Genomic DNA, 26,893 nt, shown 5'->3' with positions numbered 1-26,893 from the left:
GATTGTGAGCCTCATTGAGGATAGTGATGATAATGTATCTCAAGTGAAAAAGATAGCACTATATAAGCAAAGCATAATAATTAAAGTGGTGGTTGTCCACATGCTGCCCAAAAGTTCGTACCCACTTGTGCTTTTTTGGCCTTGGGCTTTTCTTACCTTTCTTTCTATCTAATCTTATCTCCGTGAAACAGGAAGTGTTCTCCTTTTTAACTAACCCTGCACATCCCATGTTGAGGCGGTTCCCAAACACTTTAACATTTCCTATACTGTAACTATCAACTTCCTGATTTTATTGTGACCTCCACTGCACTTTTGGAATCCTTATACTGTATATATCTAATGCTTTATCCTATTTCTGTACCTACAGTATGTCCTAATTTCTTACCCCTACACTTTCCCTATATCTAATACATTAACACATTCCATTCCATATCACTAGTATTTTAAGCATTCTATGAAATTGTTCTTATTATATTATTCACATTACCAACATACATTTGTTCACATTAGGGCCCATAATATTCTTTGCGCTTAAAATACATTTTTAATACACAAAATCACACCCATTTTATTAGAAATGAAAGTGAGCATGAATTTCCCTGACACGTTCTTAAACAGTCGTCCAAGGACTTTGGATTTTCCAATAGCCAAAGTCTTTGGGAGACTCCAGGACATATGACAGGCTATACTAACATTGTACATGAACTAGTTACATTTATTCGTAAAACATTTCACAAAAAAAAAGAATTTCTGGCCTCTATAGGCTCCTTCTTCAATTTCAGTAGAGACAATCAAAACCGGTTATGTTGGTCTCTTCTGAACTCGAAAAAGCAGCCGACAATATTAAGAAATGCAGCGTTTACAGAATTAATTTAATTTTCTGTATTTATTTAATGCCACATCACTACCTACTTGCTTTAATTCTCTAAATGCTTTATTTTTGTCTCTTATTGCACCCCTTACAGCTCTATTTAGCCATAGTGGTTTCCTCCTATTTCTAGCATGTTTATTCCCATATGGTATATATTGTGCACAGGCCCTATTCAGGATGCTAATAAACGTCTCCCATTTTCTTTGTGTATTTTTATGTCTCAGGATATCGTCCCAGTTAATTGCACCAAGATCATCTCTCATCCGTTGGAAATTTGCCTTCCTGAATTTAGTGTCCTTGTAACCCCTCTACTACACATCTTATTAAAGGATACATGAAAACTTATTAATTTGTGATTAGAGATGAGCGACTTTGCCTTTTTTTGGGTCGAGTCGGGTTTCACGAAACCCAACTTTCGCAAAAGTCGGGTTGAACGAAATCGGCCGATTATCGTGAAAAGTCGAAGGCCGACCGAAACACGAAACCCAATGCAAGTCAATGGGGAAGCAAAGTCGGCAGGGAGTGGAGGACAGGAAACACACCTACAGTGCCCTTTTGAATGCCAAAAACATCAGTTCTTATTACTGAAGCATTTCAACCTTAATTTATTTCATAATGCTAGTTACGCACTGAAAAATGGGGGTTATTTGGCTAAATTTGTGTGGGGGTATCGGCCGATTATCGTGAAAAGGCCGACCGAAACACGAAACCCAATGCAAGTCAATGGGGAAGCAAAGTCGGCAGGGAGTGGAGGACAGGAAACACACCTACAGTGCCCTTTTGAATGCCAAAAACATCAGTTCTTATTACTGAAGCATTTCAACCTTAATTTACTTCATAATGCTAGTTACGCACTGAAAAATGGGGGTTATTTGGCTAAATTTGTGTGGGGGGGAGGGCTGGCTCCAGGTTTTCATGTGCCCTGGGCCAAAGAGCGCCCCCTTAACACATACCACAACTCATGATGCTCCGATACGGCAGAGAAATAGCGGTTTAGTACAATGAAAAATACTTCATTTTTTACATCTCATGACTGATATCCATTTTAAATTCTCCAATAGCTCCAAAAACGGACAGTATATTACTCCATACAGTATTATGGCCACCGCATAGTGCGCTATACAGAGTAATGAGGCCCATATATTTCTCCATACAGAATCATTGTTACCATATAATGTTTGAAACAGTATATCACAGTAATTTAACTCCTTTACCTGTTGACGATTTTCCATATCTTTTTTGTTTTTCCAACCATATAGCCATATGAGGGCTTCTTTCCTGAGGTCTGAGTTGTATTTTTGAATGACTCAATTCATTTCTCCACATAATGTACTGAAAAACAGGAAAAAAATTCCAAGTATGTTGAAATTGCAAAAAAGTGCATTTCCACAAATTTTTTTTTTTTAATTTATTTTGTTCAATATATTGTAAAACTGACCTAGCAACACGACTCCTAAGGTCAGTAAGAGTACACAGATTCCAAACGTGCATTTATTATTTTGTTATTGTTTTATTTATAATGGAGTAAAAAGGGCATAATTGCAACTTTTTTGGTGTATTTTTATTTTTTTCTGTATTATACAGAAACCTGAGATCGCCCGATCACCTGTGCTATACATAGCAGTGGCCAAGCACTGCTATGTATAGCAAAAATCACGATCCCCAATGAACACTGGCATAGGAAAAGCATCATGAAAGGCAAAGGGTCTTTAGCAGACACTCGGCTGTAATGACAACCCATCGGCGCCCCTTGATCACGTGATGGGAGCGCTGATGAACGGGATCAATGATGCACTTCCTGTTTGCACGTGTTAATAGCTGCTGTCAATGATTGACAATGGCATTTAACCGGTTAACAGCCACTTGTGGATGGATTAAATTAGCCATCAAGTGCAAGGAAAGTTTTCATCCTCCTAATATGTTGCAATGATCATATTACATAGCACTGTGCTCATTTTGCCTTTCTACCCATCTAATTCTTCTCTCTTCCCTGCTCTGTGGAAATAGGAAGTCTATTTTCCTTGCATAAATCATCCCACTTTTCAACTCCTGACCAATTGGCTCTGCCCCTCCCTTCTGCCATTGACTTTTGCAGTGACTTATGGGAAAATTGATCTCTGGATTCTACATAGAGCTTAGAAGGATTCAGCTATTCAGTTTTTAACCCCTTCCCAACATGCGCTGTACTAGCACTGCTCTGCGGGAGGTGTGTTACGACAAACTTCAGTACTAGTACTGCTATTTCTGGTCACGGCACTGCATCACGCAATGAACGGGTTATGATGGCTGCTGTCCCTAACAGCAGACCATCCTGGCACGTCTCCACGGGGGGCTGATCTGCCCCCCCTGCATCGGCGATCGCTGTGATTGGCAGGTGAACTCTGAACACCAATCACAGCCATCACAATGGGTGGGGTAATCGTGATGCCACCTCACCTGATTAACCCATATGGCGCGAATTGGCTGAACAAGAGTTTCTAGCCTATCAGCACCAAAGGGGTTAATCTAAAATAGCGATCACCGCCCTGCACGCCATCTTTACCTCAGATTTGCCATGCAGAGTGGCCCTCCAGCCTCTCTGTGCCACCTGAGAAAATAATTCATTGGTGGCCAGCGTGATCTCCCCGGCGATCTCCTACCTCCTGTTAGCCCCCCCCGTAGGATGAAATTTAATACAGGGGGGGACTCATGGCCGCTTAGGCCCTGAATTTTCCTTCAGTGTTTTCTATATTATATGAACAGGTGATACTGGGGTCAATTTGAGGTCAAGTGACTGTTTCATGGCAAGCACGTACACAAAGAAAAACTGGTTTTATCCAGTTCTTGGCGCCTTATTTAAACTGTTTCTGATTGGTGGTGATGCATTTTAGCAAGGCTAGTTCTATTTAGAAATTGCCCTGTCACCAAGCTCAGCTCCATTACGTTGCTGGATGTAGAAAGAAGATAAGCCAAGTACTTCCCTCAATGGAGAGCCTACTGCAGCAGTTGGTAGCCAGGGCCGGAGAAAGTGATGGAGAGGATTGGCTGAGGAGCTGTCTGGCTATGAAACCTATATTGGCAGCTCCGGAAGCCATCCCTCCTTTACCTGAACGGCGCTCCTCGCCGCTACCGCAGACCGATGAACAGCCTGCCACTCTGAGGTCGACCAGTGCCTAGAGAGTGAGGAAGCCACGGACGTCATTCTCACCGCCGGTGACCCCGCCGAGAGCCTCCAGGCGCGCACAGGAAGAGCGCGCGTCTTCTGCCCGCCCTGCAACAAGGAAGTCTCGCAGCCCAGCGCGAGACATTCAGTGCGACCGCTGGGTCTCGTCTGTGACAGAATCATCAGTCTCCGGAGGTGCTGGTACCTGCTGCGGCTATAAAAGCGCTGCGGCAGCTAGGCCGAGCGGCACCACACTGTCTCCGAACTCCAGACGCCCGCCTCCAGCTCATCTGGAGTCAGCAACATCAGGGGAAGAAGAATGCCCGGCATCCGGCGGGTGTCAGCTGCCCCTCCCCGTGTCTCAGCGTCCGAGGGCGGGCTGTTCTTCAGATCAAGAGCAAGCGGAGTCCACTTCTGGAAGGGGTGAGAGCTTGAATGTCCCCCTGTCTGTCCTTCAGCTTATTGATTTTAAAACAATGTTCAAAAATTTGTTCACTGAGGCTTTGGGTGAGGCTGTCAGTGCTTCCAGCTCACTGGCTAGCACCGCCAGTGCCGCTGTTGGTAATATTGCAAAAGTTAACACCTCCCCTCAGAACCCATTTAAAGAGGAGCTCACTTGTGAGCTGTCTCCATTAGGTTTTCACCTCAATGCTTCAGTTAAGGAGCTTATTTGGGAGAACAAATATGTAGATTGATTTTCATTACTCCCTTGCAGGGAACAGCCGGGTAGGTTCGAGAAGGACAAAACAGAATCTGACGATTCAAAACGTGGCTCTTTGAAGTCTTTCAACAACTGGGTCCAGGCCTTCTCGATTTACTCTGCTGTTGTCGGCGAAAAGTTTCCGCACCTGTGTAGCAGTTTGCTTCAGCACATAGACATTATTCTAGAAGCTTACAGGAATTTTGGTGGCTTCGCATGGCTCAGCTATGACTAGGCTTTTAGTCAGAAATTAGCAGTACATCCGGAACTTAAATGGGGTGTGAAGGACGTTGGATTATGGATCAACCTGATGCTTCCACAGCGTCAATACGCGAGTAAGCAGATGTCTTACCCATCTGTAAAAAGAGGTTTTTGCTTTGCATTTAACGAATCCTCCTGTAAATGGCGCAATAGCTGTCGATTTTGTCACGAGTGTTCCTTCTGCGGTAACACTCACCCAGTGTCCAAATGTTTTAACCCCTTAACCCCAAAGGGTGGTTTGCACGTTCATGACCGGGCCAATTTTTACAATTCTGACCCGGTGATTCTGACATTGTTTTCTCGTGACATTTTGTACTTCATGCTAGTGGTAAAATTTCATTCATATAACTTGAGTTTATTTGTGAAAAAAATGGAAATTTGGCGAAAATTTTGAAAATTTTGCAATTTTCCAACTTTGAATTTTTATGCCCTTAAATCACAGAGATACGGCACACAAAAAACTTGATAACTAACATTTCCCACATGTTTACTTTACATCAGTACAATTTTGGAACCAAAATTTTTTTTTGTTAGGAAGTTACAAGGTTTAAAAGTTGACCAGCTATTTCTAATTTTTGCAACACCATTTTATTTTTATGGACCACATCAAATTTGAAGCCACTTTGAGGGGTCTATTTGATAGAAAATACCCAAAAGTGACACCATTCTAAAAGCTGCACCCCTTTAGGTTCTCAAAAACACATTCAAGAAGTTTATTAACGCTTCAGGTGCTTCACAGGAATTTTTGAATATTTAAAAAAAAATGAACATTTAACTTTTATTCACAAAAAAAATACTTCAGGTTCAATTTTTTTTATTTTACCAAGGGTAACAGGAGAAATTGGACTGCAAAAGTTATTGTGCAGTTTGTCCTGAGTACGCTGATACCTGATATGTGGGGGGAACCACTGTTTCGGCGCATGGCAGAGCTCAGAAGGGAAGGAGCGCCGTTTGACTTTTTCCATGCAAAATTGGCTGGAATTCAGATCGGACGCCATGTCACGTTTGGAGAGCCTCTGATGTACCTAAACAGTGGAAACCTCCCACAAGTGACCCCATTTTGGAAACTAGACCCCCCAAGGAACTTATCTAGATATGTGGTGAGAACTTTGAACCCACAAGGGCTTCACAGAAGTTTATAACGCACAGTCGTACAATTAAAAAATCATATTTTTTCCACAAAAATGATCTTTTCACCCCAATTTTTATTTTCCCAAGGATAAGAGGACCCTAAAAGTTATTGTGCATTTTATTCTGAGTACGCTGATACCCCATATGTGGGTGTAAACGACTATTTGGGCGCATGGCAGAGCTCAGAAGGGAAGCAGCGCCATTTGACTTTCTTGGCTGGAATTGAGATTGGACACCATGTCGCGATTGGAAAACCCCTGATGTACCAAAACAGTGAAAACCCCCCACAAATGACACCATTTTGGAAACTAGACCCCCCAAGGAACTTATCTAGATGTGTGGTGAGCACCTTGAACCCCCCCCCCAGTGCTTCACAGAAGTTTATAACACCCGGGCGTGAAAATAAAAAAAAAATCGTAATTTTTCCACAAACATAATCTTTTGGTCCCCATTTTTTTTATTTTCCCAAGGGTAACAGGAGGAATTGGACCCCAAAAGTTGTTGTCCAATTTGTCCTGAATACGCTGATACCCCATATGTGGGAGAAAACTACTGTATGGGCACACGTCGGGGCTCGGAAGGGAAGTAGTGATGTTTTGGAATGCAGACTTTGAAGGAATGGTCTGCGAGTGTCATGTGCGTTTGGAGAGCCCCTGATGTACCTAAACTATTGAAACTCCCCACAAGTGACACCATTTTGGAAACTAGACCTCCCACAGAACTTATCTAGATGTGTGGTGAGCACTTTGAGCCCCAAGTGCTTCACAGAAGTTTATAACGCCCGGGCGTGAAAATAAAAAAATCATTTTTTTCCACAAAAATGATATTTTTGCCCCCAATTTTTTATTTTCCTAAGGATAACAGGAGTCCTGAGTAGACTGATACCCTATATGTGGGGGTAAAACACTGTTTGGGTGCATGGCAGAGCTTGGAAGGGAAGGAGCACCATTTGATTTTTTTCAACGCAGAATTGGCTGGAATTGAGATCAGACGCCATGTTGCATTTGGAGAGCACCTTATGTGCCCAAACAGTGGACACCCCCCAATTCTAACTTCAACCCTAACCCCAACACACCCCTAACCCTAATCTCATCCCTAACCCTAGCCCTAACCCTAACCCTAACCCTAGTCCTAGCTCTAACCCTAATGAGAAAATGGAAATAAATACATTTTCTTCTAATTTTATTATTTTTCCCTAACTACGGGGGTGATAACGGGGGGGTTGATTTACTATTTAAAGTGGGTTTTTATTTTTGGCAGCTGTCACACGCTAAAAGACGCTTTTTATTGTAAAAATAGTTTTTGCATCACCACATATTGAGAGCTATAATTTTTCCATATTTTGATGCATAGAGTCATGTGAGGTCTTATTTTTTGCGAAACGAGTTGGCGTTTTTATTAGTATCATTTTCGGGCCTGTGACATCTTTTGATCACTTTTTATTCCGATTTTTGGGACGCAGAATGAACAAAAACCAGCGTTTCATGAATTTCTTTTGGGGGGTGCGTTTACACCGTTCCGCCTGCGGTAAAATTGATAAAGCGCTTTTATTCTTCGGGTCAGTACGGTTACAGCGATACCTCATTTAGGCCGTTTTTTTGTTTTGGCGCTTTTATGCAATGAAAACAATTTTATATAAAAAATAATTATTTTTGCATCACTTTATTCTGCGAGGTATAACTTTTTTATTTTTTTGCTGATGATGCTGTATGGCAGCTCATTTTTTGCGGGACAAGATGACGTTTTCATTGGTACCATGGTATTTATATGCGTCTTTTTGATCACACGTTATTGCACTTTTTGTTTGGCGATATGATAAATCATTATTTTTTGCTTCGTTTTTATTTTTATTTTTTAAGGGGTTTGCTAAAGGGGTTAACTAATGGGACAGTTTTATAGGGCGGGTCGTTATGGACGCGGCGATACCAAATATGTGTACTTTTATTGCTTTTTTTTTTTTCCAAAAAATGAATTAGAGAATATATTTTTTTTTTTAAATTAGCGCATTTTTAAAAATTATTTTTACACTTTTTTTTTTAATTTATTACATTGTCCTAGGGGGGACATCACTGTCATGTGACAGATCGCTGATCTGTCACATCACAGATCACTGTGACAGATCAGCGATCTATCACAGGCACTGCACAAGGCTTCCTCCTTACCTGCGCTTTGCAGGCATGAGGAAGCCAGCTCCCTGAAGGCCCCCGGAAGGTCCCCGTCACCATCTTGGATTCGGGGACCTGCAGGGATGGAGCCCCCCGCAGCAGCGCTGCACATTGCGCTGCTGTGAGGGGCTCAGGGAAGCACGGAGGGAGCCCCCTCCCTGCCGATGCTTCCCTTTAACCCCCGGTACAACGCAATCGAGTTTGATCGCGGTGTGCAAGGGGTTAACGTGTCGGTGGCGATCCGTGACCGCCCCTGACACATTGTGCTGGGTGTCAGCTGTGATAATCAGCTGACACCCGGCCGAGATCAGCGGCGCTCACCACGTGATCGCTGTGATGTACTATCCCGTCCCTGGGAATTAAGTCCAAGGGCACATGGACGGGATAGTACGTCACATGACAGAAAGGGGTTAAAAAACAGACCTCTCAACAACAAGCTTCCAGAGATTTTGTTTTCAAGGGCTCAGACACCAGTGAGAGTGGAAAGAATGCTTTATTGGCTAAACAGCTACCCAAACAGGGAGACTAGCGAACTCTTATTCAAAGGATTCTCTTTTGGCTTTCTCATTCCCACTTTCAATGGTTTGAGTTGTATTATTCAGAAGAATTTAATTTCTCCATTATTGTGCCCTGAAGTAGCTAAGGAAAAAAATTTTCACTAAGTTTCATTAGGTAGAGTAGCAGGCCCATTGTCTTCCCCTCCTTTCACTAATTTCCGTATTTCTCCCCCTAGGCGTAGTTCCTAAAAAAGAACCTGGTTCTTTTCGGCTAATTCATCATTTGTCATATCCAAAAGGTTTTTCGCTGAATGATGAAATAGACAAATCGGCATGTACTGTATGTTATGCATCTTTTGATCTAGCCATTGATTTGATTAGGAAGTTTGGAAGGAATGCTCTGTTGTCAAAATCAGACATAAAGTCTGCTTTCAGAATCCTCCCGGTTCACCTGGCCAGTTTTAATTCTTTATGATTCGCTTTTGACAACAAGTATTTTTTCGATAAATGCCTTTCTATGGGTTTTTCCCTATCATGCTCTTACTTTGAGAGCTTTTCAACTTTTTTGCATTGGGTAATTGAGTCAGTTTCCAGCGTCTGGTATTTTACACTATGTGGACGATTTTCTTTTTATTGGTCCCCCTGATTCCCAGACATATTTAATTACTCTTAAAAAATTCTTATCTATGTGTGAATTTTTTTGGGTTCCAATTGCTAAAGAAAAAACGGTTCTCCCTTCCACTTCTATTGAATTTTTAGGCATCTCTTTGAACACTGAGAGGATGGAATGCAGCTTGCCTATGGAAAAGGTATTGAAACTCCAGAAATCCCTGACCAGTATATTGTCCAAGGAAAAGATTACTTTGAAAGAGCTACAATCAGTACTGGGATATTAACATTTGCCCTTCGCATTATGCCTATGGGTCGTGTGTTTTCCAGATGCCTGTATGATGCAACGTCGGGCCTTTCCTCCCCCTTTTTCCACATTAGAGTCACTTCAGAGATGAAAGCAGATATAAAAGTTTGGCTAAGATTCCTCTCAGAGTTCAATGGGAGATCCTGTTTACAGTCTAATTTTGTATTAACTGATTCTTTGCCTCTCCTGTTCGCTGCAGACATTTTTGCGGGATGCTCAGTTATTTTTCTAACCCACTGGTCAGTTCAATCGTGGCCTAAATCTTGGATTGACTCAAAAATATCCAAAAACATTGTGGTACTTTTTACTATTTTATTGGCAATTCAGCTATGGGGGTCCTCATTACAAAACCGCAGATTAGTTGTTTTATCCCCTAATCAAGGATTCGTTTTTGCTGTCAATACCCTATCTTCTAAGAACTCTTGGGCGGCCATGATTTTAAGACAATTTGTCGTCTTTTGTTTTAAGCATAGCATTTGGATTAAAGCAAAATTGGGTTGCAGCGAAAAAGCTTTGCTTGCTAAGTCTTTATGTCTTGGTGAGCGGTTGAATTTTTACCAACAGGTTCCCAATGCGGATACAGAAGCAACACCCTGCCCTCAGTCAATTTGGTACATAATCTCAGTATAATCCCGCATTTCATTGAACATTCTGTATCAAAGAGAACATAGGCTGATTATTCAGCCACATGGCAACGATGGATAGAATTTTGCATATTGCATAACTTTAATCATATGTCTGCTAGTCCTAATGCAGGCTTGTGATTCGTAGAATCGCTAGTACAAAAAGTCCTTTCCTTTTCGGCGGTTTCTAAATACTTGGCAGCGGTTTCCTTTTTCTTAAAATTATTAGGTAACCCTCCTCTAACAAGAATTTTTCCCATAAAACAGTTTTTGAAGGGAATCAAAAGGGCAACTTCAGTCCTGATTCTCGTAGACCTATATCTCTAGCTTTACTAAAAGAGCTATGATTGTCTCTCCAAGTATGTTTGAACCCCTTCGAGACTACACTTTTTTGCGCTGCATTTTCTCTTGCCTTTTTCGGTGCCCTCAGAGTAGGGGAATTAGTCTCGGCTACTAAAAAGGAACCCTCAGGTCTCTCGCTTTCAGACATTAACGTTCATGATTCGGTCCTTTTTCTCTTCATAAGAAAATCTAAAACATATCAGTGGGGCAGAGGTGCCAGATTGCAATTAGATTCAGTTCACGACGACGTGATATGCCCTGTAACCAATGTTAAAAAATGGCTTGATATTAGACCGAACGGTATGGGCCCCCTTTTCTTTCATAGGGATAATTCTCCGGCCACCATTTTTCAGTTTAATAGCATCCTTAAAAAATGTCTTCATTTGTTGAATTGGGAAAATTTGAACATAACATCACATTCTTTCAGAATTGGAGCAGCGACGGAGGCAGCGAGATCCGGTTTGTGCAATTCTGAGATTATGAAAATGGGAAGATGGGAGTCCAAAAGCTATAAGTTGTATGTTAGACACGATTTATATGATTATTAATCCTTATTTGTTTCTAGGTCCCATGATTGTATGGATCATCGGGCACTCATTTATTTACTGGGCCCAGAAGAGGGCCAGCCAGAGATCGTATTCTGAGAACTTATGTTCAAATTTTTTGGCACAGTGTTCGTGGGATGAGATGGGTGAATTTTATTTTAGAATTCAAGAAATGTTGTGACCATCTACCTTACCCGAATTTAGTTATTATACTTGTCACTGGCAATGATCTTGGAAAAATGAAAACTCTGGATTTATTAGCCTTCTTGAGATCAGATGTAATAAGCCTGAAACAATCCTTCCCGCAAACCAGTTTCATTTTTTCTGAAATCATTCCCAGATTGGCTTGGGCTAATAACAAGTTTCTTTTTTTAAGAAAAAATACGTAAGAGAGTTAACAGAGGAATGAACAAGTTTTTCCCTATGCTTGGTGGTTTCTCCTTTAGACATGTGGAGCTCGAAGGTTTCGTGCCAGGACTTTATAGAGGCGACTCGGTCCACTTATCTGACATAGGCTTGGATATATTCAACCTGGACTTGTAGTCTATGGTGGAGAAATGGCTGTGTGGTTTTGGGGAGCCATGACTCTTCGAGCCTTGGCATTTGGGAAATCACCCTTTGTTTAGGGTGGATTGGTTATGTCTTGGTAATATGGTTTAAGTGATATGGTATTTATTTATTGAAATTATGTATTAAAATTATCTTATGTAACCCAAATAAACGTCACGGCCATTTCTGCTATCTTTTTGGTGCAATGTATTTTTTGGATGAATGGGTCTTATGCGGCCATGTTAGCCCTCCCCCCGTAGGACAAAATTTAATATAGGGGGGACTCATGGCCGCTTAGGCCCTGAATTTTCCTTCAGTATTTTCTATTTTATAGGAACAGGTGATACTGGGGTCAATTTGAGGTCAAATGACTGTTTCATGGCAAGCACGTACTCAAACAAAAACTGGTTTAATCCAGTTCTTGGCGCCTTTTTTAAACTGTTTCTGATTGGTGGTGATGCATTTTAGTAGGGCTAGTTCTATTTATAAATTGCCCTGTCAGCAAGCTCAGCTCCATTACGTTGCTGGATGAAGAAAGAAGATCCCTCCCTCCCTCCCCTTTATTTACGATTCCCTGTCGTAATGTTAATGGTGGGGAAATCGCCCTTTGTTTAGGGTGGATTGGTTATGTCTTGGTGATATGGTATTTATTTTTTGAAATTATTTATTAAAATTATCTTATGTAACCCAAATAAACGTCACGGCCATTTCTGCCATCTTTTTGGTATAATGTATTTTTTTGGATGAATGGGTCTTATGCGGCCATGCTTCAATGCTCTCTGTTCATCTGTGCTGTGCTGTGCTCTGCCTGCTGTGTGACTCATCCGTGATCACAGCAAAGCGGCAACATCTCCCCCATCCCTTTCCCAGTCCCCTCCATCCCTTTTCCAGTACCACCCCTCGCCCCTTCCAATTGAATTTGTAGTGCACTTTTTTGCACTTTTTTTTCGCGTGGGCAGCATTCCGCGCAAATCATTCTTGCTCATGCTGTGTCTGCAGTGCTCTGATCAGTATCTCTGCTGATCAGAGACTGTGCCACAGGACTTTTTCTTTTTTTAGCTAGTTGGCGTAGTGAACGTCACAGTGTAAGCAATGTCCGATTTTTTTTTTTTAGAAAAAAATAATAGTTAGTACAGCGTAGTTTAAGTCGTAGCAAGGTAGCGTAGCCAGCATCACAGTGTTAGTGATGACCAATTGGTTTTTTTTAGAAAATAATAATAATAGTTAGTACAGCGTAGTTTTAGAGGTAGTATAGCCAGTGTCACAGCGTTAGTGACGACCGATCATCTTTTAGAAAGGAAAAAAAAGGAATAGAGTATTAGTTGCATTATCTAAGTTTTAGCGGGTTCATTAGGGAAGCGCACGTCTCATTGTTGGTTTAGTTCGCTTTTCTTTTGCAAAAAAAATTATTAGTTGAGTCGTCTAAGTTTTAGCAAGTGCATTAGGGGAGTGTACGTCACATTGTTGGTGGCGTTCGTTTTTCTTTTGTAAAAAAAGAATTACAGTGGAGAAAAAAAGTATTTAGTCAGCCACCAATTGTGCAAGTTCTCACACTTAAAAAGATGAGAGAGGCCTGTTACTGACATCATACGTAGACCACAACTATGAGAGTCAAAATGAGAAAACAAATCCAGAAAATCACCTTGTCTGATATGGCAAGATTTATTTTTCAAATTATGGTAGAAAATAAGTTTTTGGTCACCTAAAAACATGCAAGATTTATGGCTCTCACAGACCTGCAACTCTCCTGTCCTCCACTCATTACCTGTAGCAATGGCACCTGTTTGAACTTATCAGTATAAAAGACACCTGTCCACAACCTCAAACAGTCACTCTCCAATCTTCACTGTGGTGCAGAGCTGTTGAAGGGCATCAAAACCAAAATTTTAGCCCTGCACCACGCTTTGAAGACTGAAACTGCAATAGGCAAGCAGCTTGGTGTGATGAAATCAACTGTGAGAGCAATAATAGGAAAATGGAAGACATGCAAGACTACTGCTAATCTCCCTCCATCTGGGGCTCCACGCAAGATCTCACCCCGTGGGGTCAAAATGATCACAAGAATGGTGAGCAAAAATCCCAGAACCACACGGGGGGGACCTAGTGAATGACCTGCATACAGCTGGGATTACCGTAACAAAGGCTACCATAAGTAACACACTATGCCACCAGGGACTCAGATCCTGCAGTGCCAGACGTTTCCCTCTGCTTTAGCCAGTACATGTCTGGGCCCGTCTGAAGCTTGGTAGAGAGCATTTGGATTATCCAGAAAAGTATTGGGAGAATGTCATAAGGTCTGATGAAATCAATGTAGAACTCTTTGGTAGAAACAAAACTTGTCGGGTTTGGAGGAGACAGAATGCTGAGTTGCATTCAAAGAATATCATACCTACTGTGAAGCATGGGGGTGGCAACATCATGCTTTGGGGCTGTTTCTCTGCAAAGGGACTAGGACAACTGATCCGTGTACATGAAAGAATAAATGGATCCATGTATCGTGAGATTTTGCGTGCAAATCTCCTTCCATCAGCAAGGGCATTGAAGATGAAATGTGGATGGGTCTTTCAGCATGATAATGATCCCAAGCATGCCGCCAGGGCAACAAAAGAGTGGCTTCATAAAATGCATTTGAAGGTCCTGGAGAGGACTAGCCAGTCTCTAGATCTCAACTCCATAGAAAACCTTTGGAGGGATTTGAAAGTCCGTGTTGCCCAGTAACAGGATCAAAACATCACTGCGCTAGAGGAGATCTGCATGGAGGAATGGGCCAACATACCACCAACAGTGTGTGCCAACCTTGTGAAGACTTACAGAAAACTCAGTCATTGCCAGCAACGGATATATAACAAAATATTGAGAAGATCTTTTGTTAATGACCAAATACTTATTTCCCACCATAATTTGAAAAATAAATCTTGCCAAATCAGACAAGGTGATTTTCTGGATTTGTTTTCTTATTTTGACTCTCATAGTTGTGGTCTACCTATGATGTCAATTACAGGCCTGACATGCCAACTAAATACTTTTTTTCCCCACTGTATTTGCGTCGGATAAATTTATAGGGAGGGCATTAGTGTAGTGAACTTCTGTATTTTTTATACAAACTATTTTTTACATCTGATTTTTCTTTTCATTTTTTTTCTTCTACATTTTATATCTACTTTTTTCATTTTTTTTTATAATAAATTGTACCCTATACACAAGCCCCACACATTACACATGTTGAAGCACCACTTACATGCTCATCCCCAGGGTTTGGAAAAAAAATAAAAATAAATGGCCCATTCGTCAAGAAGACGTTATTCACCAGAGGAGGCTTACGCCTTGCTTGCGTCTGACACGGATTCAGCCAGTGAGAAAAATCCCACATTCCTCTATTTCTATGCTTCCTCCTCATCTAGTGAGGAAGGACCCCCAGCAAGGCGCCCTAGGACTCAGGCAACTCCTTCATTAATCGATCCCATATGGATTGCACCCCCCCGAAAATTATCAGCCCGTCGTTCAGGAGTTCATCGGCAACTCATGAATCCAGTTTGACACCTCTGGCCTCATTGAAATTGACTTCTTCAAATTATTTTTCAGTGATGAAACAATAAAGCTTATGGTGGCCCAGACAAACCTGTATACCCAACAATTTTTCACCCAAAATCCCACGTCATCATGCGCCAGATGGACTCCGGTAAATTCAGCAGAGATGACAAAAAACAGAGCTTCGGCAATACTGGAGTACTGATATTCTACACAGTACACCGGTATTCTGCATGGCCATGAAAAGGATACTTTTTGGAGCAATCTAAAAATGTAAGCATCATAGTGATAATGCAGTGTCCTCCCTGAGATGATCCAAACTTTGATCATCTATATAAAATTCTGCCAGTGGTTGACCACTTCAGCAGAAAATTTGCTGAAGCGTATATACCCCAGAGGGACATCGCTATTGATGAATCTCTGGTTCATGTCAAAGGGCGGCTAAAATTCTGACAATACCTGCCCAGTAAGAGGGCCAGGTACAGAATAAAACTGTACAATCTGCGCGAGAGTACCTCACGGTACACCCACAGATTTAGGGTTTACGAGGGGAAGGACACCCAGATTAACCCCCCTCAATGCCCCCTGTCCTGGGGGTGAGTGAGAAAATTGTGTGTGAATTTCTGCACCCACTGCTGGAAAAGGTTTATCATCACCTCTACATTGATAGCTTCTACACCAGCATCCCGCTCTTCAAGACCCTCTCTGCCAGAGGTACAGTTGCATGTGGCACCGTGCAAAAAAGAAAAAAAAAAATCAGCGAGGCCTCACTAAACCGCTAATTGGGCAAATGCTGAGAAAACGCGAAAGCACAGCCCAATGCAGCGACAATATGCTGATGGTCAAGTATAAGGACAAAAGGGATGTCCTTATCTTGACCACCATACACTGTGAAAACAGCTCCATTGTCACTGTTCATGGGACCACAATAGCAGTCCCAAAGCCAGATTGTGCCTTGGTTTACAATTGGTACATGGGGGGTGTAGATCTTTCAGATCAGGTCCTCAAACCATACAGTGCCATGTGAAAAGCCAAAGTATGGCACAAAAAATTGACCATGCACATTGTACAGTTGGCACTGTACAATGCTTTGTGCTGTTCCAATCTGCAGGCAATACAGGGAGCTTCCTTCAGTTTCAGGAGGAAGTCATCAAGGCCCTAATGTTTGGCACTCAGGGAGGTGAGAGTCCCAGTTCTTCTGAATTTGATAGTGCCCGTATTGTCCCAGGTCAACATTTCCCAGGAAAGGTTCCCCAAACATTGAGGACAGGACGATCGCAAAAACGGTGGAGAGTATGCTCCAAGAGGGGAATCCGAAAAGACGCAATTTACCATTGTGAAACCTGCCCTGAGAAACCTGCCCTTTGCATTAAGGGTTGCCACAAAGCGTACCACACATCCACAAATTAGTTTGTACTCTGTTGACACAACACACTTTTATAATCTGATGTACCCCGCACATCTTACACATAACACCACATTATAAATTCATACACCAGTAAAAGCATTATAATCATTACTATAAAACTATACCTAAATAAATTCCTTCAGGGGTGTAGTTTCCAAAATGGGGTCACTTGTGGGGGATTTCCTCTGTTTAGGCACATCAGGGCCTCTGCAAACACAACATGATTAGAGTTGAGCGATACCAGCCGATACTTGAAAATATCGGATCGGAATGGATCGGCCGATCTTAAAAAAAAGTATCGGTATCGCCGATTCCGATACCGGGAACCAATGCAAGTCAATGGGGCCAAAATATCGGAATTAAAAAAAAACCTTTCTTTCCTTGTAGGTTAATTCTACATGAAGAAAAACAACTAAGAATAATGTAGAATGTATTGTGGGAGGTGGAGGAGACATTAAAGCCATAGAGGTTTAGCCCAATCAAATGGAATAGCAGGAATTAAACTTTTTTTTTTAAAGATGTTAGGAGTTACAAAGATATTGACTATGTTAGCCTCATTTATATTTTGCCAGACATGTATGTCTTCTTCTTCTACTTCCTTTTTTTACATTCTTCTTCTTCTTCTTCTACTTCCTTTTTTTACATTCTTCTTCTTCTTCTTCTACTTCCTTTTTTTACATTCTTCTTCTTATTCCTTTTTTTACATTCTTCTTCTTCTTCTTCTACTTCCTTTTTTTACATTCTTCTTCTTCTTCTTCTTCTTCTTCTTCTTCTTCTTCTTCTTCTTCTTCTTCCTTTTCTTACATTCTTCATATTCTTCTTATTCAACAATTATTATTCTACATATTCAGCTTCTTCATCTTCTTCCTATTCTTCTTCATCATATTCTTGTTTGTGTCAGGCATTCCTGTAGTTGTTATCTAGAAAAGTTAGAAGTTTACACCTTCCGTTCTGCCTGTCACAAAAGATTTACAACAGGATTTGTCCGCGTTCAGTTTGGCCTGCAGAAGCAGGCCTTTTCCAGGGGCACCACGAGGAGGAACGGACTCACCCCCATACACTGCTTAGTCTTCTTCTGCTTATAAATAAGATAATATCATTTGCTCAGAGTATTAGTCTTATGCTTAATGTTCTTCTGCTTTGTTTTTTTTATGCTTCTTTGTCTTCTCTCTCTTGTTGTTCTGCATCTTGGTGGTTGTCTTCCTGTTCTTTGTCCTCTTGAACCAGCTGACGGTACTGGCACCCGGAGGGGCAGCAGAAGGAACAAGAGCCAATGGCACTACCGAGGACCAGCTGACGGTGCTGGAACCCGGTTACTAAGCAGGAGGTACCTGTGCTACAAAGCACTACCAAGGACCAGCAGACGTTGCCGGAACTCGGATACCGAGATGGAGGCACCTAGGCCAAACGCTCTGACGAGAACCAGCTGACGGTGCTGGAACCCGGAGGGGTAGCATAAGCTGCAAGAGCAAATGGAAATAGCGAGGACCAGCTGACAGTGCTGGCACCCGGAGGGGCAGCAGAAGGAATAAGAGCCAATGGCACAACCGAGGACCAGCTGACGGTGCTGGAACCCGGTTACTAAGCAGGAGGTACCTGTGCTACAAAGCACTACCAAGGACCAGCAGACGTTGCCGGAACTCGGATACCGAGATGGAGGCACCTAGGCCAAAGGCTCTGACGAGAACCAGCTGACGGTGCTGGAACCCGGAGGGGTAGCATAAGCTGAAAGAGCAAATGGAAATAGCGAGGACCAGCTGACAGTGCTGGCACCCGGAGGGGCAGCAGAAGGAATAAGAGCCAATGGCACAACCGAGGACCAGCTGACGGTGCTGGAACCCGGTTACTAAGCAGGAGGTACCTGTGCTACAAAGCACTACCAAGGACCAGCAGACGTTGCTGGAACTCGGATACCGAGATGGAGGCACCTAGGCCAAAGGCTCTGATGAGAACCAGCTGACGGTGCTGGAACCCGGAGGGGTATCAGAAGTTACCCCTGAAAAGCAAAGTTGGCATGCCGCAAGCTGGCCGCAGTTACCGAATCACACAGTCCTACAGGGGGTGCTTGTCCTACTGGCACTATGGAACAAACCTTTCTTACCAGAACCCGCAGTCCACATAGGAAGCACCTAAACTGCTGGCACCCTAGCCTCGGCTAACCCAACCGCAACACGACATGGCAACTTGGGGTGGCAAACTGACATTGACACTTCCCGGAAACAGCAGGCAGGGCTGGAACCAAGCTGGGCAGGAGGGAGTACCCGTGCCAAAGTCAGTTATGAGCAGCAACTGGCGATGTTGGAGCCCAGGACAAGCACTTAGCAGGCTGAGGCCTGATGTGCTGTCAATTGGGAGGCAGCAGGACAGATTGCCATCAAAACAGCAGGGGAACAGCTGACGTTACTGAACCCCACAAACACAGGAGCTAGTGTTTTACTCTGTGAAGACGGCACTTCCGAGCAACAACTGGCTGTGTTGAAGCCCAGGGACAAGCACGGAGCAGGCTTAGGCTGCATTGAAGAAATTTTAAGATCGGTTGTAGACTACTAATTTGAACCAAGCTCCACTTAGGCCTGTGGATTCACTGATTTTCGTATTTCCCCTGTCCTCCAACCCCGCCAGTTACAGCTCCGAAGTGGCGTCTGCACAATCCACACTTGTTCCTGTGTTACAGGTGTTCAGTCCGGTCAGTTAATCCCCTGATGTGTGTCCGGCAATGTCGCCTGCTCTGTCCACATTCCGATAATGGGAATGTGGACAGAGCAGGCGACATTGCCGGACACACATCAGGGGATTAACTGATCGGACTGAACACCTGTAACACAGGAACAAGTGTGGATTGTGCAGACGCCACTTCGGAGCTGTAACTGGCAGGGTTGGAGGACAGGGGAAATACGAGAGACAGTGGAGCCACAGGCCTAATTGGAGCACGGTTAAAAATCAGTAGTGGTACGACTGTGTAGGCAGCAGGAGACTTTGCCATCCACACAGCAGGGGATCAGCTGACATTACTGAACCCCACTGAGACACGGGAGCAAGTATCTCTTTCCGTGTGGACGGCACTTCCGAACTACAACTGGCTGTGTTGAAGCCCAGGAAATAGGAGGGTGTAGGCAGAGGCCTACTGAATTTTGAATGAGGTGACAGCAGGAGAGACTGCCATCCACACAGCAGGGGATCAGCTGACGTTACTGAACCCCACTGAGACACGGGAGCAAGTGTCTCTTTCCGTGTGGACGGCACTTCCGAACTACAACTGGCTGTGTTGAAGCCCAGGAAATAGGAGGGTGTAGGCAGAGGCCTACTGAATTTTGAATGAGGTGACAGCAGGAGAGACTGCCATCCACACAGCAGGGGATCAGCTGACGTTACTGAACCCCACTGAGACACGGGAGCAAGTATCTCTTTCCGTGTGGACGGCACTTCCGAACTACAACTGGCTGTGTTGAAGCCCAGGAAATAGGAGGGTGTAGGCAGAGGCCTACTGTATTTTGAATGAGTTTACAGCAGGAGAGACTGCCATCCACACAGCAGGGGATCAGCTGACGTTACTGAACCCCACTGAGACACGGGAGCAAGTGTCTCTTTCCGTGTGGACGGCACTTCCGAACTACAACTGGCTGTGTTGAAGCCCAGGAAATAGGAGGGTGTAGGCAGAGGCCTACTGTATTTTGAATGAGTTTACAGCAGGAGAGACTGCCATCCACACAGCAGGGGATCAGCTGACGTTACTGAACCCCACTGAGACACGGGAGCAAGTGTCTCTTTCCGTGTGGACGGCACTTCCGAACTACAACTGGCTGTGTTGAAGCCCAGGAAATAGGAGGGTGTAGGCAGAGGCCTACTGAATTTTGAATGAGGTGACAGCAGGAGAGACTGCCATCCACACAGCAGGGGATCAGCTGACGTTACTGAACCCCACTGAGACACGGGAGCAAGTATCTCTTTCCGTGTGGACGGCACTTCCGAACTACAACTGGCTGTGTTGAAGCCCAGGAAATAGGAGGGTGTAGGCAGAGGCCTACTGAATTTTGAATGAGGTGACAGCAGGAGAGACTGCCATCCACACAGCAGGGGATCAGCTGACGTTACTGAACCCCACTGAGACACGGGAGCAAGTATCTCTTTCCGTGTGGACGGCACTTCCGAACTACAACTGGCTGTGTTGAAGCCCAGGAAATAGGAGGGTGTAGGCAGAGGCCTACTGTATTTTGAATGAGTTTACAGCAGGAGAGACTGCCATCCACACAGCAGGGGATCAGCTGACGTTACTGAACCCCACTGAGACACGGGAGCAAGTGTCTCTTTCCGTGTGGACGGCACTTCCGAACTACAACTGGCTGTGTTGAAGCCCAGGAAATAGGAGGGTGTAGGCAGAGGCCTACTGTATTTTGAATGAGTTTACAGCAGGAGAGACTGCCATCCACACAGCAGGGGATCAGCTGACGTTACTGAACCCCACTGAGACACGGGAGCAAGTATCTCTTTCCGTGTGGACGGCACTTCCGAACTACAACTGGCTGTGTTGAAGCCCAGGAAATAGGAGGGTGTAGGCAGAGGCCTACTGAATTTTGAATGAGGTGACAGCAGGAGAGACTGCCATCCACACAGCAGGGGATCAGCTGACGTTACTGAACCCCACTGAGACACGGGAGCAAGTATCTCTTTCCGTGTGGACGGCACTTCCGAACTACAACTGGCTGTGTTGAAGCCCAGGAAATAGGAGGGTGTAGGCAGAGGCCTACTGTATTTTGAATGAGTTTACAGCAGGAGAGACTGCCATCCACACAGCAGGGGATCAGCTGACGTTACTGAACCCCACTGAGACACGGGAGCAAGTGTCTCTTTCCGTGTGGACGGCACTTCCGAACTACAACTGGCTGTGTTGAAGCCCAGGAAATAGGAGGGTGTAGGCAGAGGCCTACTGTATTTTGAATGAGTTTACAGCAGGAGAGACTGCCATCCACACAGCAGGGGATCAGCTGACGTTACTGAACCCCACTGAGACACGGGAGCAAGTATCTCTTTCCGTGTGGACGGCACTTCCGAACTACAACTGGCTGTGTTGAAGCCCAGGAAATAGGAGGGTGTAGGCAGAGGCCTACTGAATTTTGAATGAGGTGACAGCAGGAGAGACTGCCATCCACACAGCAGGGGATCAGCTGACGTTACTGAACCCCACTGAGACACGGGAGCAAGTATCTCTTTCCGTGTGGACGGCACTTCCGAACTACAACTGGCTGTGTTGAAGCCCAGGAAATAGGAGGGTGTAGGCAGAGGCCTACTGAATTTTGAATGAGGTGACAGCAGGAGAGACTGCCATCCACACAGCAGGGGATCAGCTGACGTTACTGAACCCCACTGAGACACGGGAGCAAGTATCTCTTTCCGTGTGGACGGCACTTCCGAACTACAACTGGCTGTGTTGAAGCCCAGGAAATAGGAGGGTGTAGGCAGAGGCCTACTGTATTTTGAATGAGTTTACAGCAGGAGAGACTGCCATCCACACAGCAGGGGATCAGCTGACGTTACTGAACCCCACTGAGACACGGGAGCAAGTGTCTCTTTCCGTGTGGACGGCACTTCCGAACTACAACTGGCTGTGTTGAAGCCCAGGAAATAGGAGGGTGTAGGCAGAGGCCTACTGTATTTTGAATGAGTTTACAGCAGGAGAGACTGCCATCCACACAGCAGGGGATCAGCTGACGTTACTGAACCCCACTGAGACACGGGAGCAAGTGTCTCTTTCCGTGTGGACGGCACTTCCGAACTACAACTGGCTGTGTTGAAGCCCAGGAAATAGGAGGGTGTAGGCAGAGGCCTACTGTATTTTGAATGAGTTTACAGCAGGAGAGACTGCCATCCACACAGCAGGGGATCAGCTGACGTTACTGAACCCCACTGAGACACGGGAGCAAGTATCTCTTTCCGTGTGGACGGCACTTCCGAACTACAACTGGCTGTGTTGAAGCCCAGGAAATAGGAGGGTGTAGGCAGAGGCCTACTGTCTTTGTAATGCGGAGACAGCAGGAGAGACTGCCATCTCCACAGCAGGGGAACAGCTGGCAGTGCTGAACCCCACTAACACTTGAACGAACGTGTTTGGTTCTGTGGAGACGACACTTCTGAACACCAACTGACGCTGTTGGAGCCCAGGATTAGGCGAGGAGCAGGCTGGGGCCTACTGGATTTTGGCAGGTGAATGCAGCAGGAGACTTGCCATCTCCACAGCAGGGGAACAGCTGGCAGTGCTGAACCCCACTAACACTTGAACGAACGTGTTTGGCTCTGTGGAGACGACACTTCTGAACACCAACTGACGCTGTTGGAGCCCAGGATTAGGCGAGGAGCAGGCTGGGGCCTACTGGATTTTGGCAGGTGAAGGCAGCAGGAGACTTGCCATCTCCACAGCAGGGGAACAGCTGGCAGTGCTGAACCCCACTAACACTTGAACGAATGTGTTTGGCTCTGTGGAGACGACACTTCTGAACACCAACTGACGCTGTTGGAGCCCAGGATTAGGCGAGGAGCAGGCTGGGGCCTACTGGATTTTGGCAGGTGAATGCAGCAGGAGACTTGCCATCTCCACAGCAGGGGAACAGCTGGCAGTGCTGAACCCCACTAACACTTGAACGAATGTGTTTGGCTCTGTGGAGACGACACTTCTGAACACCAACTGACGCTGTTGGAGCCCAGGATTAGGCGAGGAGCAGGCTGGGGCCTACTGGATTTTGGCAGGTGAAGGCAGCAGGAGACTTGCCATCTCCACAGCAGGGGAACAGCTGGCAGTGCTGAACCCCACTAACACTTGAACGAATGTGTTTGGTTCTGTGGAGACGACACTTCTGAACACCAACTGACGCTGTTGGAGCCCAGGATTAGGCGAGGAGCAGGCTGGGGCCTACTGGATTTTGGCAGGTGAAGGCAGCAGGAGACTTGCCATCTCCACAGCAGGGGAACAGCTGGCAGTGCTGAACCCCACTAACACTTGAACGAACGTGTTTGGTTCTGTGGAGACGACACTTCTGAACACCAACTGACGCTGTTGGAGCCCAGGATTAGGCGAGGAGCAGGCTGGGGCCTACTGGATTTTGGCAGGTGAATGCAGCAGGAGACTTGCCATCTCCACAGCAGGGGAACAGCTGGCAGTGCTGAACCCCACTAACACTTGAACGAATGTGTTTGGCTCTGTGGAGACGACACTTCTGAACACCAACTGACGCTGTTGGAGCCCAGGATTAGGCGAGGAGCAGGCTGGGGCCTACTGGATTTGGGCAGGTGAAGGCAGCAGGAGACTTGCCATCTCCACAGCAGGGGAACAGCTGGCAGTGCTGAACCCCACTAACACTTGAACGAATGTGTTTGGCTCTGTGGAGACGACACTTCTGAACACCAACTGACGCTGTTGGTGCCCAGGATTACGCATGCCGCATGCAGAGGCCAATGGGCAGCGGTTTTTATGGAGGTTGTGGACTACTACTGATTCTAACCATGCTCCACTTAGGCCTCTGGCTCCACTGTCTCTACTATTTACCCTGGCCTCCAACCCCGCCAGCTACATCTCTGAAGTGGCGTCAGCACAATCTACACTTGTTCCTGTGTTACTGGTGCTCAGTCCCATCAGTTGATCCCCTGATGTTTGTCCGGCAAGTTCGCCAGCTCTGTCCTCATTCCCACTACTGGTTATGGGAATGTGGACAGAGCAGGAGACCTTGCCGGACACACATCAGGGGATAAACTGATGGGACTGAGCCACAGGAACACAGGAACAAGTGTAGATTGTGCTGACGCCACTTCAGAGATGTAGATGGCGGGGTTGGAGGTCAGGGGAAATAGTAGAGACAGTGGAGCCAGAGACCTAAGTTGGGCACGGTTAAAAATCAGTAGTGGTTTGAATGTTGATGGAGCTGGTGACTCTGCCGTCCACACAGCAGGGGATCAGCTGGCATTACTGAACCCCAGTAACACAGGAGCTAGTGTGTTTCTCTGTGCAGACGACACATCTGAGCGACAACTGGCTGTGTTGAAGCACAGGGATTATAGTTCAGGTGGTAGAAAAATGAACACACCAGCAGACCTGGATACAGTTGCCAACCACTAATTTAGTCTGTAAGAGGAATGGCAAAGTCTTTGGAGATCCAGGCCTTGTTCATTTTCAGAAAAGTCAGCCGGTCAACATTATCGGAAGATAGTCGCGTGCGACGGTCTGTTAGTACACCACCTGCGGCACTAAAGACACGTTCCGATAATACACTGGCAGCAGGGCAAGCCAGCACCTCCAATGCATACTGGCTAAGCTCTGGCCATGTATCCAGCTTAGAGACCCAAAACTTGAAGGGGGAAGAGCCATCTGGGAGTACAGCGACAGGGCAAGACATGTAGTCTGACACCATCTGACGGAAGCGTTGCCTCCTGCTGACTCGAGGCGTCGCTGATGGTGTAGACAATTGTGGTGGACACACAAAACTTTGCCACATTTGGGCCATAGTGGTCTTGCCTTGTGCTGCGGCACTGCCTCTGCTCCCTCTTTGTGCAGAGTTTCCTCCACTGCCTCGACGCACAGAGCTGCTTTGTAAAGCACTTGCAACAATGCTGTCGGGTGGAATGGAAAACATTATGGACTGCACCAGTGACTCTTCGTACTCCCGCATTTTACGCTCCCGGTTCAACGTTGGTATGAGCCTTTGTACGCTGTCCCGGTAGCGAGGATCTAGGAGGGTGTACACCCAATAATCAGCCGAGACGAGAATGTGGGCGATGCGGCGGTCGTTTCTCAGGCACTGCAGCATGAAATCAACCATGTGCTGCAGACTCCCAACTGCCAAAGAACCGCTGTCCCCTGTTTGAGGCGTGACCTCGACCTGCTCTGCATCACCCCACCCTCGCTGTACATACTGAGTAGAGGTTTGTGTACCTCCCTCCTCTGGAGAGATGTCTTCCTCCTCCATCGACTCCTCCTCATCCTCCTCACAAAGTGTCCCCTGCCTAGGCCTTTGTGAGGAAACACGTAGCGCAGACTGTCCAGAAGCAGATGGCATTTGGGACTCCTCATCCTCCACCTCTTCTGAAACCTCATCCCTTAGTGCTTGCAGTGTTTGTTGAAGCAGGCAGATAAGGGGGACAGTCATGCTGACTAGTGCATCATCTGCACTCGCCATCCGCGTGGATTCATCGAAGGCACGCAAAACGAGGCAGATGTCCTTCATAGAGGCCCACTCAATGGTGCTGAAGTGTGAACGGCGCACAGTGCGACTTGTTTGCGCCTGATGCAGCTGGTACTCCATGACTGCTGCCTGCTGCTCACACAACCGCTCCAACATATGTAACGTTGAATTCCACCGGGTGGGTAGGTCACATATGATGCGATGTTCTGGAAGGCCAAATCGTCGCTGCAGAGCAGCGAGGCGCGATCTTGCCGTGCTGGAACGTCGCAAGTGAGCGCACTCTATGCGGACCTTGTGCAACAGTGCATCAAGATCCGGATAGTCCCTCAGAAAGCTCTGCACGACCAAGTTAAGAACATGTGCCAGACATGGGATGTGTGTGAGGTTGCCTAGGCCAAGAGCTGCCACCAGATTTCGGCCATTGTCACACACTACCAAGCCCGGCTGGAGATTCGCTGGCCCAAACCACACATCGCTCTCCAGCTTGATAGCATTCCAGAGCTCCTGCGCTGTGTGGCTTCGATTCCCCAAAGAAATTAATTTGAGTACAGCCTGTTGACGTTTGGCCACGGCTGTGCTCATATCGGTCGTAACAGGCTCCTGCTCTGCTGTTTCTGAGGAACTTGAGTAGGAGGAGGAGTCTATGTGTACAGACTGGAGTCCTGCAATCCGTGGCGTTGGAAGAACACGTACAGCGCCACTCTCCAGATCCGTACCCGGCTCCACAACATTGACCCAGTGGGCAGTGAGGGAAAGGTATCGTCCCTGTCCATGGTTACTGGTCCACGCATCGGTGGTCAGGTGGACCTTGCTACTAACGGCGTTTAGTAGCGCATGTTTTATTTTGCCCTCAACATGTTTCTGCAGGGCAGGGACGGCTCGCCTGCTGAAATAAAAGCGGCTGGGCACGTTGTATTGGGGGACTGCCAATGCCATTAAGTCCCGGAAGGTGTCAGTGTCCACCAGCCTGAATGACAGCATTTCAACTGCCAGAAGTTTGGCAATGCCAGCATTCAGAGACTGTGCTCGGGGATGGTTTGCCGAGTAAGGG

At 45.6% G+C, this 26,893-nt stretch overlaps 1 long non-coding RNA gene across 3 annotated transcripts in view; it reads right to left on the bottom strand.

Annotated features, from left to right (window-relative positions):
- LOC141099199 (uncharacterized) overlaps positions 1-26,893 on the bottom strand; it is a 93,830-nt gene that overhangs the window by 43,868 nt on the left and 23,069 nt on the right. For all 3 annotated transcript variants that reach the window (XR_012234450.1, XR_012234449.1, XR_012234448.1), the window contains exon 2: positions 2,086-2,203. This is a non-coding gene — a long non-coding RNA (uncharacterized lncRNA). The remainder of the gene's footprint in view (positions 1-2,085; positions 2,204-26,893) is intronic.

Source organism: Dendrobates tinctorius, unplaced genomic scaffold, assembly GCF_039654945.1.
Source record: "Dendrobates tinctorius isolate UK_male_01 unplaced genomic scaffold, ASM3965494v1 ptg000098l, whole genome shotgun sequence".
Lineage (NCBI taxonomy): Eukaryota > Metazoa > Chordata > Amphibia > Anura > Dendrobatidae > Dendrobates > Dendrobates tinctorius.
This window is presented reverse-complemented; position numbering and strand designations above follow the sequence as displayed.